The sequence below is a fragment of the Aethalodelphis obliquidens genome, unplaced genomic scaffold, assembly GCF_003676395.1.
Source record: "Aethalodelphis obliquidens isolate GAN/ISIS:26980383/991018 unplaced genomic scaffold, ASM367639v1 scaffold25, whole genome shotgun sequence".
NCBI lineage: Eukaryota > Metazoa > Chordata > Mammalia > Artiodactyla > Delphinidae > Aethalodelphis > Aethalodelphis obliquidens.
Window position 1 is genome coordinate 11,787,848 of NW_020837969.1, and position 9,008 is coordinate 11,796,855.

Here is a 9,008-nt window from a genome sequence, read left to right on the forward strand (position 1 = left end):
GGGGATTTGAACACACACTGAAGTTTGAGAAGAACTCTTTAGTACAGTGGGTTTTACCCTTAGCTATATGCAGTATAATAGAATCAAATCTATTGTATTATATTAGAATAATTCCCCATTCTAACGTGTAACCAGCGCTGGCATCAGTATGGTTCAAAAGCCCCTCAGGTGATGCTAATGTGTAATGAGGGCTATAAACCACTCCTCCAGGGGAAAACAGTAGGAGGTACTGGAGGAAGGACACATGGGGCTTCCCAGGCACTAGAAACGTTCTATTTTTTCCTTTGGGTGATAGATTGTTTGGAACACTGGTCTTTGTCATACATATACCTTTTATATTCTTTGTTGTATTTTAGATTTCAGTGTAACACAAATACCCCCTTACCAGTAGTGGCAGTGCAAAAGTTTCATTATTTAATCCTATCATGATCTCTCTAATGCTGTGACACAGTCATTTGCTGGTTTTCCTAATCATCGCAGAAATTTGAGACTGCTTGAAATCCTACCACTCGTCACACAAAGTTAAGCAACGTCAGAAACAAAACACAAACATCTGTGCCAACCATTTAGAACAAATGAACCCCTCGCAGAATCAGAGGACCCGGATGGCACATTTCACAGGATCAGCCTTTTCTACCAGAAGCTTGGCCAAGATTTTAGCTAATAAGAAAGTATACTTTAAGTTGGTATTGTCTTTCTTGCAAATCAAAAATTCCCATCAACGGGTTTTCCCAATGGCCCTAGAAATTTTGGTCAGCCTTCAAGCACTGTTATACCAAGAACTATAATAAACAAATAGTTTGAACTTGGAAGTCTAGGCCCAATATTCAAATCACTTTTTCATGAAAACCTGAGAAATCATATTTATCTCACAGTAGCCTTTGAGAGGAAAATAATCTATGACTCTGTACAGACATAAAATCTTATATTCTGCACTGAATTTTATTTCAACTGAAATTTATTTCAATTTGTATCTTCGTACAGTCAATTACGGACACTCACTGGACCTGCCCAGCCTTTGGGAGGCCCCCAATGTCTTTCTCTTTCCAAGGGTGCTTTTCAGACCTCATAATGTTGAGAGAGGTGAAACCAGGGAAACTCACAAGTGCTAAGCAAATAGGCAAAACCAAAAACACCCAGTGGAGCTGCTGAAATGTTGCTGCAACTAGAAATCCTCCATAACCGAACTTTCAGTAACCAGGAACAAAAAGTGAAGAATTATTACAGGTTTTTTGAAAATTACTGGATTCATTAAAGGAGCCAGATTAAAAAGGAGTCATCAGTGTTTAACAATAGCATAGTATCAAGGTAACTGTTACTTCACAGGATTACAAAGCTCTAAGTAATTTAGAGAACACTGAACTCAAATGTCCTTAGGGAAGCTATGTGTCTGAGAGGCTAAAGGTCTTTTTCAATGTCACACATTATTTATGCCAGGATTAAGATTAGCACCCAGGTCTCCCAAATCTCCCTGTACCGCCACTACTCCAAGGTCTCAGGGAACCCTGCACTGGTGAACTGAATTCAGAACACATAGGAGTTCTTATGTGGCTGCAAGTCCCATGTCCCAAGTGGAGAATAGCCACCTGGGTTAGTGACATCTACTTTGTTGCTGTCTTTGGCTTGACATTAAGGACTGCACGCTTGATCTCGCTGAAATAATGTCTCATGGGAAACAATGCTCACCGGGTATCTCTCACCTGCTACCTGACTGTCCAGATACCTACTGTTCAGAGACTATAAATGGCAACCAATGCCACTGTGGAAACTATAACCTGTTTCAAACTATTTACCGTACAGAACCAATTTCATATAATGCCCAATAAAAAAGCCACATAGGTTTAAGGTACAAAAAATACGGGGAGGGGGGAGAAAAACAGCATGGTAGTTCCTCAGAAAATTAAACATAGAATTGCCATGTGATCTAGCTTTCCACTTCTGGGTATATGAAAGAATTGAAAGCAGAGACTCAAACAGATACTTATACACCCATGTTCATAGCAGCATTATTCACAATAGCCAAAGGATGGAAACAATCCAGATGTCTGTCAACGGATGATTGGATAAACAAAATGTGGTCTATACATACAATGGAATGTCAGTCACTCTTAAAAAGGAATGCAATTCTGACACATGCTACAACATGCAAGAACCCGGCGGGCATTGTGCTTAGTGAAGTAAGTCAGACGCAAAAGGACACATGTCGTATGATTCCACTTTTATGAGTTACCTAGATTAGTCAGATGTATAGAAATTGAAAGAGTAGAGTGGTTATCAGGGGCTGGGGGTTATGAGGTTATGGGAAGAATGGGGAGTTGGTATTTAATGGGTACAGAGTTTCAGTTGAAGAAAACAAAAAGTTCTGGAGACGGATGGTAGAGATGGTTGTGCAAGAATAGGAGTGTACTTGATGCCACTGAACTGTACACTTAAAAATGGTAAACTTTACGTGATGCATATTTTGCCACCGTAAAAAAGGGGGAGATTTCTACTTCAAACTTGGAGTTGGTGCAGAGGAAGACATTAGTGAAACAATACATTATTAGGAAGAGCCCACTTCTAAAGAAACAGGATATTTCACTAAACCCTTAATTGTGTTTGCTACGTCTCAAAAGATCAGAAAGAACTGATGTTGAAATTTAAAGCATCCCTTCCACCACAGTGGTAGAATATTGCAAGGAAAGCACTGTTATCTTGATCTCTGTACCTGAACAAATCTTCTTCTCATGTTCGTTGTCACACTTTGATGTGTGCCCCCAGCCAGCAAGCTACCCTGTTTGGCTATGTAAACTCCCCGTCTTGCCCTCGACCTCGGGGGTGACCTGGTGCGTTAGTGACTCCTGGCTGAGGTAAATGATACGGCACGGTAATAACGGCAACTGTCAGATCTTCCCCTTTTATCTACCTCCATTCACTGTGAAGTGTCTCTCCCCCACTCCCTCCTACCAGGTATCAAAAAACGCAGATAAAGGGGAAGGGAGCTATCTGATGCATTGTGTGCCCCCGTAAGATATCTAATAATTTATGGTCACTGGAGACATTTTCTTTTAAGTGTGCTAGTGAGTGACCTAAATGTAGAGTTTTCCTCCTAACCCTTAACAGAGTCTTCCTTTGTCCTGCATTTAAAAATCTTAAACAGTCCTTTCCCTTCCTCAAGACAAAGACAGAAGTTTGTGAAAACACGTCGTACCCCATCACAATGCAGAGAAGGCGCAGGCATTGGAGCCCTGTTCTTTAGTTTTCATATTTCACCTTTTTTTTTTTTAACTGATCCTTGGACTACAGCTAATGTCATTTTTGAAATGACGGTTGAGCAGGGCCATAATGCAGAGGATGTCTGCCATAAATTCTGCTCTGTCAAGGACAGGGAAGTGACACAAAAGAATTCCATCTTTGCAGCCACTTCCGCTGTCCCCTGTAGGAGTGAGAGGGTAAACCCCTGAGCTCACAGGGGAAAAGCTTCAAATCCCACTTGGGTGGAGGAATCTTTAGGTAGACCTAAAGATACATTTCATTCTCTGAAAAGTCTTCCACCTACCTCATCCTTGGTGCCAATTACACCAAAGCAGTTGGAGAGCTCCATATGTGGCCTGATCCAGAAGTTCTGTGAACTGGATGGATGTGAGGGTCTTTGAATCTTCGCCCCAGTGAGTGTTCCCACTTCAGGCGTCCCCACACTGCTTAAGGAAAGGAGCACCTGTTCATTTCCTCCAAGACGTTTTGCCATTGCTGTGTGTGGGATGAATCCACCAGCAACGTTCCCAACAAGAGCTAGAGAGTGAAAGGTCTGGGTTGCATCTAGCACCAGACTCTATACAGCCGTGGCCTGTGCCTCCTCTGGACTTCCATGCTCAGAACGGGGAGAAAGAGCTGGAGGACCCCGGGGTTCCAGGTCACCCCCCTGTGGAGGCTCCAGACCGTCAAGCGCACGACGGCAGGTCTAACAGCCACCCGTGCCTCTACTCTTTCCCTTTGCCCCGTGTTCACAACCCTTCTCATCATTATCATAAGGAGCTTTTTTTAGACATTTTTTTCCTAATCATTCCCCTCCATGAAATTTTAATAGTATAGGTATACTAGATATCTATTTCTGTACTATATGTATACTCGTACTTTATAATAACTATGAGGTTATTGTTCCCAAGAACCAACTGCTGCATCCTTGGGGGTAATATGGTCCCTGTTGAAGATGCATGCCCTCACTCCTTTGGAGAGCCAGTTGGACTAGATGTGACTTGAAGACAGAGCTGTGGTGTGGCATCTCCCTGTGGCCGGTCTGGCAGATTGGCAAAGCGAGCCAGCTCTGGAGTGAAACTCACCAGGATCCGCGAGCAAGCGCCACGCTTCCCTAGTGAGAGCGGTGGCTGAATGTAGGAAATACCCATATTTCCTCAAGGCTCAGACTCCTCATCTATAGAACAGGGAGCTTTGCTACATTCAGGGCTGGAGTGAGAATTACAGGATGAAATGTGTATCAACATTACAGCAGCGAGCCCCCATCACGTTAAATGCTTAGCAAATCTTGAGTTCTCTTCTCTCCCTCTTCCCTTTAGTTTCTGTCAAAAATAGAATATTCTGGTTTATGAGAGCTGTCTTGTGTTCTTTAATAGGATTTTATTCCCTTTTCTGGAGATATACTAGATTGGAAGCTAATTTGCAAATGAATGTAACATGTTGCTGCTACAGCTAGTGTGTAAATGTTAACGATCAAGAGTGAAGTAAGTCAGGGGGTTGCCCTGGTGGTGCAGTGGTTGAGAGTCCGCCTGCCGATGCGGGGGACACGGGTTCGTGCCCCGGTCCGGGAAGATCCCACGTGCCGTGGCGTGGCTGGGCCCGTGAGCCATGGCCGCTGAGCCTGCATGTCCGGAGCCTGTGCTCCGCAACGGGAGAGGCCACGACAGTGAGAGTCCCGTGTACCACAAAAAAAAAAAAAAAAAAAAATTAAGGAAGCTGTCAGTTACTTTTCAAGTCCTGGCCACTTTGAACTGATTGGTAAAGAGGTTACTGTTTGGTTTCCTGCACTGCTACCAGAGAGTAGCCTGAATTCCTTAAGTCAGACTTAGAGCAGGCCGAATTCCTGGGCTAGTTGCTGCAGGTCTGTGGATCAACGTTCTGTGTTCACATATGGTCGGGCCACTGTCTGTGTGCGTGTTCAGTGTCTCAGCTGACGGACTCCTTTCCCGAACTGACATCAAGAGATAGTTGGGGAATTGTTGTCTTTGTTGCTAAAACTTAAATAAAAATGTATCTACTATTTTTAATGCCTGAGGGCTGATTCAAATCCAACCTGGATGTGGAAAATCAAACCCGATCTGGGGTGATATTTAAGGCAAGCGCAAAAAGGGAAAAACAACTTCACCCATATCAACTATACCATAATCAATTTGGATGCTGTACCGAGCGGTGAGTGAAAGAAGCGAGAAAGGCATTTCTCAACCTGTGCAGTGTCTTCAGAGCTGCTGCAGGAGAAACCTGAAAAGTTAGGGAAGATTAAAAAGAATAGAAGTTTTCCTTATTAGGCAGAAGTTCTGGTAAATTACTGGTACATTTCACATATTAAATAATGACGCCAATATAGATATAACCTAAGTACAGCCACATACCCAGGGTTGTAGGGTATATTTTGGGGCTGAATTTAAGAGACTTGAAAAGTGCACAACAAAATGTTTTAACAAAAGAGGAACGAAATTCTAGGATAAGTTTCATCTTTGTAATAATTTCCCTTTAAAAAAATAGACAGCTTATCAGTAAGAAAGCCTCCTAATAATCTATTTGACAATGTTACAGCTACATTTTCACAGTATATGTTCATAAACTTTAATTACTGGAATTAAAAGAGAGTAGCACATATGGTAAGACTATCTTAAAATGTAAAGTGACAGGGCTTCCCTGGTGGTGCAGTGGTTAAGAATCTGCCTGCCGGTGCAGGGGACACGGATTCGAGCCCTGGTCCGGGAAGATCCCACATGCCGCGGAGCAACTAAACCCATGCGCCACCCACAACTACTGAGCCTGTGATCTAGAGCACGTGAGTCACAACTACTGAGCCCGCATGCCAAAACTACTGAAGCCCATGGGCTAGAGCCTGTGCTCCACAACAAGAGAAGCCACTGCAATGAGAAGCCCACGCGCCGCAACTGGAGAAAAGCCCTCACGCAGTGATGAAGACCCAACGCAGCCAAAAATAAATAAATAAATAAATAAAAATTAAAAAGAAAAAGTAAAGTGACAGATGTCTATAAATATTAAAATTCTGTAATTATCAATATAGTTCATTAATTATCTGTCTGGATCTTAAAAATAGGAATGGTATTTATTCACAAACATTCAGCCATTTAATGAATAAGACCTTGTATGAGGAAAATAAGACACGACAAGCTGAGGCTTTTTTAGGGTTAGTATTTTACTTCTAATAATCATGCAATCAGAAGTGGTGTGGTGACTTTTAATATGGTTTCATAGTGTGAATATTGCAAACCAGAGCTTAACTTGGATTTAAATAGACTGAATTTCCTCACGATTCTTCCTGAGAACTAAAGAAAAACAGTGTATCTAGTGGGATCATGGATATTGACGGGAAATAATTAGAATGTTATCTGACCGTTGGATAACATTAATATTAGAGTAAATAAAATATTAGTAATGCTCGGCTTTTCTTCCACTGGGGAACCTCATGGGGGTTTGGGCAGGGTGACTGGGAGCTTCCTCTCAAGGTTATCTAAACCAGGACTTATCCAAAGTTAATCTTCATACTAACTGTCTTGGGATATGGGTTCAGGGTGGGGCAGAGATGCTAGGCTGCTAGTCCCAGGACTTTAAGCAACAAGGTCTGGACCATCAGCCACCAAAGATTTTGATGTATTTCATACCTATCGACACCTTTATACAACTTGGCATGTAAAACATTTCACAAACATCTCTAAACAACATGCTCATTATTTATTGTCTGTCCTTCAGCACTGATTCCTTTAGAGAAATCTGTTCCTCAGGGCAAACTCGCCAGTGGAAATCGCTATGAACCCGGCAGGGGAAATTCCTATCTGGCATTAACCACGGTTATCCCAGCCCTCTAAGAAACGCAAATGCTCAAAATGGTCATCATAAGTGAGAAAGTGGGAGGATATTATAATTCTGATGATTTAAATACAGGAGTGTAGGGCGCGGTCAGCTAACTGCCACGCAGCAGGAAGCTGAAGTAAGCTGAATCATCCTTCCTGTGGCCACTGCGCTTGCGCTAAGTATACTAATGAGGTTTTAAAGTAGCGACCTATCCGATGCTGGCTCACAAGTCGCACCATCGGCGAAAGCCAATCACAGAGCGACACATGTTCTTAATCCCTATATAAGCAGACTGCTATAGGATTGCGGGGTCTTCTTTCCATCTTTTCTTTAACCAAGCTGTGCTCCAATAAAGTGTGATACGAGAAGAATCTTGCGTGTGGCGACTCGTCATTCTGCTGGTCGGAGGCGGCTCGCCGCATTTGGTGCCGAAACCCGGGAACTTCGCGCCCTGCATGGAGGACCGATTCAGAACTCGACACACGGAGTGAACCGTCGGTGAGTAGTCCAGTCAGGATCAAGATCCGATCTGGGTGCCATCAAGACTGACGAGAATTGTTGAAGAAAACTTCAGAGAAGATGCTGAGCTGGATGTTCCTGATGATTCTTCCCTTGCTTAGGGCAGAGAACATGACGTTCTGGGGAATTAGCCGGACCTGGCCAGTTCCCATGCCGGTTCACTCTCAGAGCAGAGTTCTTCCAATATTTTATTCCACTAGTTGTGAAATGAATACGGCCTGTACCCAGCCATTGAATTATGACTGGGCACCGTATAATGCCAGTGATTTTATTTTGAATCGAAGTCTTTGTATTAGTTGGAATTCCACAAAGGATTGTATCCTTTTGGCCAGGATAACCTTGACCACTTGGAACAATCCACTTAGAAATAATTTGGTTCCATTGAATATGTTGAATGAAGCTTTGAGCAAGATAACTCAAGGCCACACTTCAGGTTCAGGTATAGGGAATTCCAGTGAAAATGAGATGAATATTACCACTTTAGTTTTGGAACATACAGGGATAGTTCCTTTAAGAAATAATGCTTCTGATAAAACAAGTGCCAACAGGACTGTTGTCGCCCCCTATTGTGAGCCAGTCACATCAACACCCCCAGTCTTTACCCCTTGTCAGGGGGGAACTTATGCTAAGTATGAACTTAGTTCAGGCTTTCAATTTTCCCCTGATTTAAAGTCCTATATGGGAAGAAAGGAAAAAGGAAATGATACTAATGAGACAAAAGGAAATGATAGTACAAAGTGGTATTTTGAAGGATGGCCATTTTATTCTTGGTTATTAGTTAATGAGGCAGGAGTAGGCATGGATATTTCTGCTTTGGCCACTTTACAGATGCCCTGAATAGGAGTGCAGAGATTGGAGAATTCCTAAAGGGAAACTGGTCTCAAGAAGCTGAACGGATGATATTTAAGCAAAAGATTCAGATTATGCAACTGAATGCTACCAAGCTGGAACCCGTTACCTTTGGAGATTTTACCTCTTGGCTCTCTTCTGCCTTTTCCTTCTTTAAAGAGTGGGTAGGGGTGGGGATCTTTGGGCTCTGCTGTATATTTGGGATTATAATATGTCTCTGGTTGGTCTGTCGCATGCGCGTCAGGGCACATCGAGATAAGGTCCTACTCACTCAAGCACTTTTGGCTGTTAGTGAAGGTGATTCTCCCGCAGCCTGGATCTCCGTCCTAAACAATTCGAATGGATTGCCCTTGCACGGAGAGGCCCTGTTGCCATTGCACCTCTATAGGGAATCAAAACTTATTCTGAGTCAGCCTTTGCACCCTGCAGCCCTTGTTGGCATTGCACGCAGGAAGGTGTCTCAGACATGCCAACGGAAGGCTGCCCTCGAACAGTGAGCACATCATGAGGTGAACACTTGTACGGGCTACATTCTGCTTGGTGATTCTAGTAAATAAAAAAGGGGGAGATGTAGGGCGCGG